The sequence below is a fragment of the Poecilia reticulata genome, chromosome 11 (genome assembly GCF_904066995.2).
Source record: "Poecilia reticulata chromosome 11, P_reticulata-male-v2, whole genome shotgun sequence".
NCBI lineage: Eukaryota > Metazoa > Chordata > Actinopteri > Cyprinodontiformes > Poeciliidae > Poecilia > Poecilia reticulata.
Window position 1 is genome coordinate 8,573,313 of NC_088840.1, and position 7,138 is coordinate 8,580,450.

Consider the following 7,138-nt stretch of genomic DNA (forward strand, 5'->3'; position numbering starts at 1 on the left):
AACCGTCCCATTTTGTAGTTGATATTAGTTAATTTTATGAAAGAAGCTGGTGAGTTTCAGGCAATCTAGATATGCTTTCTTTGTTTAACAAAACATGGTCTGCTCTCGAGCTTATAACTGTTAAAACTGATCAACAAATCACACAGTTAAACATTCTTTGGTTGAACTAAAGGTGCTGGTCATTTTGCACCTTTGCCATTTTCTGATCTTGATCAATTTTTTTTTTTTTGTCAAATGACAAAATAGTAAAACATGAGTTGGAAACGAGGGTACGAATCAGCAAAGATGTGAACTGACCCAGAGCCAAAACTGATTCTGCATTTTAGGCCACGTTTACATGAAACTGTCCGTATGTTTTTTACATTGATTTACATTGATTGCGGACGGTAATGATCCATGTTGGATTTCTTTCAAAATAAAGGCCACTGGTGGCAACAAAAGTGAAGTTCATGCTATGTTAGGACAGGAGACAAGATGTTTCCATCCCTGAAATTATGATGCATAGAATCACATATCTAAGTCTAAGCTATGTTACAGAGTAAACATAATAAAAACATGCTTCATCTGTGACATTGTTTATTAAAATGGCACATTTCTAATGTATTAAAATTAAATATGATCGGTCCACTTAATGATATCAGTGATTAGGTAATGCATTCAGCAAGTACTTTAACTTTTAATACTTAAGTGTTTTTAAAAGCCAGTACTTTTTTACTTTTACTTAAGTAAAATGTTAATGTGGTAGTTTTACTTTTAATTGAGTACATTTTTGTCTGTGTATTTGTACTTTTACTTAAGTAAATTTTTTGAGTACTTTCTCCACCACTGCCGCTGTACTTTCTGCTTTAATACAAGCTTATAAGGTTTTTTCATGGACTATTATCGCGGGGTAATCAGTCATCTGATTGTGTCTCTGTTGTATTCGTAGTCTGAATGTTTTAAATAGCTGCTTTCAGTGCCGTTTCATCTTAGCCTTAACATACATAGACATGCAGTAAATGAATTGATTTTCAATCAGTGTTTTGCACCAATAGCTCAATAGTCCATGGAAAAACCTTATAAGCTTGTATTAAAGCAGAAAGTACGGCGGCCACCATAAAAAAGGCTTTCAGTATCAATTATGCCGCATGAACTGATCAGTAGATTGTTGTGAGGGAATGCAAAACCTTTTGTGAGGGAATGCAAAACCTTTTGCGAGGGAACGCAAAAGAAAAAAAATCCCCATGTCCCCTGGAGGGCTCCGTAGCTTTCACCTAGCTTCTAGCTCACTTAGAAAAAAATAAGTAACCCATCTCTGATGAAACAAGTGCTCATGTAACACATACAATTACCTTATCAGATGTTGTGTTAATCTGAACAGGTTAAATAGCGCAACAATAGCTGCCATTGTCGTTTTGTGCTCATCCACCCATGCATACAGGTGCCTTCTACGTGTGAGCGTTTTCACAGCTCAGCGGAGGGTGTTTCCTAAAAGTTTCACACTCAGACCACCCTAAAAGTTTCACTCCATTTGACATTGAGACGCAGATAACAAGAGACGTGCAAAACAAGCAGCTTGATTGCAACACAAAATGTAACAGTTTCACTAAAGAGTGGCTCTGTGTAAACAAGGCCTTATTGTTGTGCTAAGACCCTTCAAAGTGTATTCTTTTGGCAGTGTAGGGTGGAAGCAGCCATGGAGAAATAATGTTATCCTGATGTGAAATGACCACTGAAGACAGGTTTTTGCCATCCTCTCTATTGTCCAGCAGGTATGCTAATCCTCACTCTTATCTAGAATACCATTTATTTTGACAACTAAAAACTGCTTAACTGCAGCCAGCATTAATATAATTATCTTTTTGATCTCCACAGTACTTCACAAATGGCCATCGATATAGAACAGTAATGGGCTAGAGATCAGAAGAAGTACAATTGTCTTCTGGGGAAGACGGTAGCCGATGAAGGACCGTCTCTGACCACCAAACAAGGTCAGATTGTCAGGTTCGCTTCTCCTTCAGGTCCATGCGGTACGTTTCGCATCTTGACAGGCCCCAGTCCTGTCTCGCTGAGGTTGAAGGTGACGAAGGCCCATGATGAAGAGTGTGACAGTGAAAGGTCACAGTAAAAGGTGAGACAATTCAGACGGGCAGTGGCAACCACTCAGACCCCATACAGTGAGCCTGACTGGAGGAGCAGCCCGGCAGACTAGCACCAATACATCGAGTCTGAGAGTCAGGCACGGTCAAACATAAAGCACCTTATGATCAGAGAACATGTCATGGACAAAAAGAAAATCACTTCTGTGTTCTTGAGAAGACCAGGAGAAGAGGTGAGGAGATTTCTGCTGCTTTGTAGCTTTGGAATAGAAATCAGCCAGATGCATGTAGCCGAACTAAACATAAGCAAGTTTCACTTAAAAATTGTTCTCTTCCTAAAACTTATGACATACATAATGCTGCAATAAAAGTTGCATTCAGCAATAAAATACATTTTTTGCCCCTTTGCATAACTTTACAAAGGGTGACAATTGTGGAGGGCTCTGTGTTGGTTGGTCTTCTTTGATTGGTTTGTTTTCACCAATTTGCTGTTAGCCTATGTTTTGTAGATTGATACCAGGATTTGACTCACTGTGTGACTTTAAGTCAGCACTGTACTCTTTCATGAGACTTGACTTGAGACTGATTACAGATTAAAAAAGTCTTTATAATAAACCAAAACTATGAGCTTGAATCCTTCTTTTAAATTAAAAGTGTAGCACAACCTCTACCTTCCCGATGTCTTTTTCGGTCTGTGTTTGCTCTCTGACATGTTGTAAGCGATCAAACATTTTTTCCATTAACTCTAGTAACTGAAAGACTGACAGCTTAATGTGTTTACATCTCTATCACGTGTCCCTGAACCTACATGAGCAGGGCTAGGCTTTTTATTTCCCCACAGCCTTTAAACTGTGATTACACGTCTCTTTCTTTTCTCTTCTGGCGCCGCAGTCTAAATGTTGATGACGGATGACTCCAGCGCAGAGAGCGGAGATGAAAGAGACGTCAATTTCTATTGCGATTGCACAGGATTTTAGGAAAGAAGCAGCTGAGACTTAATTGTGTAAAAGAAAGAAGAAGAAAAAAAGAAGTTATTTGAATGAAATTTTGCAAAGCATTGTTTTTAGGTTTTTTTTTATTAACTAAGTTGACAGGCTTTATGTTGACTTATATTGGGGCACAGAGCAATAGCTGCAAGGTGATGAATACTGTATATTGTGGCTCCATTTATACACTTCAGAAAGTGGTGGAGGAAATACAATCAACTACACTCAGTGTAATGAAAAAGCTCCCAGCCAGCTGCTTTTGTGGGAGGCTGGTCGAATCAACACGCAACATCAATCCCAAAAGGTGCAACGGCTGCTGGATGTTGGATCCTTTTTTTTCTTTTCAGCTTCTCAGGTATTTGTCAAATCAAGCTATCAGTCATTCCTGCTTCAATCATACTCTGCCAGTAGGTATCCCCCAGAGTGAAGAAAGTTTCAGCACACCCACTCAAACCCCTTATAAGGTTAAGCGACAACTCCCCCTCACCCTAGAAGTTTTTCTTCTCGCATGTGCATCAACATTTGGCCTTTTTCTCCCCCTCCGAATCAGTTTTTGTCATAAATTTGCATAGTTATGAACTCTGCTGCTGTTGCTCCTATAAAGGAGCAATATGATAAGGTAATCTTACAGACAAGCTAGCTAATGTGAGCAGGTGCATCCCAACAAATTGGAAATTATCTTTGAAGAGTTCGCTTATGTCAGTAACATTATTCAAAAAGCGGAATTCGTTAAAAAGTAGGAAACATGCAAAAGGGCATAAATCTAAAAAAAACAAAAAAATAGGAAATACAGATGAAAGTTGTCCAAAAGTGAACACATCACATATGCAATGGTTCAATACAAGACATGAGTAGAAATAGGAAAATCTTCAGCTTAAATCTCAGTTCATAAAGTGAAGATTAATATAGTGATCCATTCACTAATGAGGAAGAGACTAAAGAAATATTAGCACCAAAAAACAAGTCGTCTGCAAAGCTTTTGTCTGAGTGCAGTTCCTTGAGGACATAGCAAACCGGTATCCTTAGAAAGCTTTTAAAAGCATTCCTGTAGTCCAGGCAGACTCTGCAGCTTACTATGTGATGCAGCGCAGTAAGCAATGATCACATGCTAGGAGAATAATATGCAGTTAAAAAACAAATATTCTGGCAGTTTAGGCAGTATAATTTTTGTTGTAGTTCTGATCAACATTTTGGCTCAGATGTTCATTTCACTGGATGTTGCCCCACATATTCCTTTGAATAAAATGTCTTATCTCTTTTACCAAACATTATTAGCCTATGTTTTACTTATGAGGCTTTAATTTGTACGGTAAGAACAAATCTGATAACCCTTTCTTACATGCTACCCAATCACCTTATGTCCATCTATGTTGGGTTTTCCCACAGCATCATTTAAAGTTCATGCTACATGAATGTGTAAGAAAATTAAAGCAGCTGCAGTTTAAAAAATAAACAAAGTTCAAGCTAATTCTTGTGGCTAAGCATGCATAGACATACAGAAGGATCATTTTGAATTTGCGGTTGTTAATTTCTAGCACTCTGTGAAAATTAGGAGATGTTCTGTACTGACAGAGTGTACCTAAAAAGTTAAAAGAAGACTATTTCTTCACTAATGATCGTTATAGTTAATTTAAGGCAACTTGCCATAAATTTACTCTGTTCCAGTCTTCCACTCAGTGTTTCCAAATTTGTTTCATGTCCAAGAAAAGATTTTGAATTAAAAAAACTACCTGATTGATCAGAAGAACTCTGTTTTGTTTACTTCCAAGTACCTGCACATTTCTGTAGAAAAATGGTTTTCCACATTATTAACAAGTGCCCATGCTTCCATTTATTATTTAATTTCCCTTTGGAATTAAAAGTATTTTTTAAATTACATTTGAATTGAATTCTGACTTAAAAAGTATTTTCTTTATCAAGAAAACAGTTTGTGTCCTTTTTTCGACAGTAGAAAGGACACAAGTAAGAGACAGTTACTTACAACTGTGTAAGTAAGACAAGCCATCATCCTTATGTGGTCATCTCTTCCTGTTTTTAGCATTTTAGCATGTTCCTGGTAGGGTTGTTGTAAAAGGAATTAGATCAGTCACTCTTTAGCTTATATTATCAGAAACTGTAGAATACTTACTATTTAGAAATGGTCTTAGATACTTAGCAACCCTGATAGATTCGTTTTCTTTCCTCTTTTGTTTTCTTTCCTTTGGTTTGTTATTTTGTTTGTATTTCCTTTTAACTCATGCGAAGCACTTTGAATTGCCTTGTTGCTGAAAATGTGCTGTATAAATAAAATGACCTTACCTTTACCTAAAAGCAATTACAGCAATTACAAGTTATTTATGTGTCATACTTGTGTTTTTTGGTTTTATCACTCTAAAATGGGATAATGTCTCCACTCTAGACCCCGGCAGAGGCAATAAAAGCTGTGTTGGGCTGGGATATTCTGAAAAATGATCTTGTTAAACTTTTTAATAGTTACTAAATGTCTAAAAGTCAACACTTTTAGTGCTTACAAAACAATCACATAAGCAGTGGTAATTTTAGGTAAACATCTGTTGCATTCCAAAAAAACTTTCTTTCAGGAAAAAGAAATATATCTTATACTTTTGATTCTTATTTTGTAGATTATATTCTATGAGCAACTATGGTCTTTATTTTTTTTATTATTATTATTTTATATTTTTTTAATTCAAAACAGCCAAAATCTAAGCAGTAAAATTTAACTGCATATAACATATAATGTAAAGAAATGATCTTGTTACTAGTAAAAATCGTGGTTTAATGCAGCAATATAAAGGTTTTAATTCACTTAGAATTTTATGGTTCTCATGAACTCATTAAAAGGACGCAAGTGTTCAGTCTCCCCACTTCACAGAACCTGAAGTAATTTGATGAGCCAGCAGTTTTCTAATCAATGCTTTTAATAGTTTCATGTAATAAATTAATCACACACTTAGTCCTTATATGGTAAAAAAAAAAATAGCACACTGGCTTGAGAGAGGCAGTTGTCATCAGTATAAACCTGAAATGCTTTGGCTGTCTTTTTTTTTCTTTTCTAAAAAAATACGTTTTTTCTGCTTAAGTAAATGTATGTAGTTCATTATTGAAAGTGTAGACAAAGAAAAAGTCTTGCATTGTATTTTATTGCAATGAAATATTTCAATTGTTTCCCTTTATTCTGCCTGTCTAGAAAAGTGTTAATATTCATTTTCTTTTACTTTGCTTATGTTGAATAATTCAGTTTAAAATGAAATGGAAATATAAAGATACATTTACTTAGCTCTCAGACTGTGACTTTATGAACTTTCACCCAGAGTCATTGTGGATACGTATCAGCCTCACTGTCGACACAGTGTCAGATCTTCTGCTTCGATACAAAGTGAAGTTGTTTCCAGCCTCTTTGCACCAACGAGAAAAGAAAAAGCTACGCCCCAAAATCTTTTGCAGGCTGTCACTCATGAACGTACACACGAGTGTGCAAGTCTGTGGTTTCACATGTGAGAGAACAGCAAAAACTTTCATAATATACATCATTTTAATTTCAATCTCCATTAGTAAGTTAGAGATTGCGTGTTTCCAAATACAAACCAAAATCTGGATACTTTTTTATGTTTCAGTCACGTGGACTAAGCAGTAAATTTGACTTGTATGGTGCAATAAGTAAGAGTTTGAGTTTGAAAAGGTATTCTTTATAACCCAACAAAGATTCACAGAAGAAGTGAGCCTGCTGTAACATATATGCTCCTTTTTTTCCCCTCTAAGAAACCTGTATGTTGCCTCCAAAGTATAATAACAGCAAAAGGAAACTTTAACTTCCAAGATAACATTACATACCTGTATCAATCCAAGCATGTGCTTGCCTTTCATGCTTGTCTTCAAGGAATTTCTGGATGTTGATCCATGTATTTGCTCCCAGCAGGACCCAGGCAGAAAGCACATCTGACAAAAAAAAAAAAAAAAAAAAAACACAGAATAAAACATTGATTTGCAGGCATTGCTCTGCCTCCGTTCACTCCTCTTTTCTCGCCCTCTAGCTTCCTGAGCTACTGTGGGGATTTCCCTATCCTGCTCCTCGGA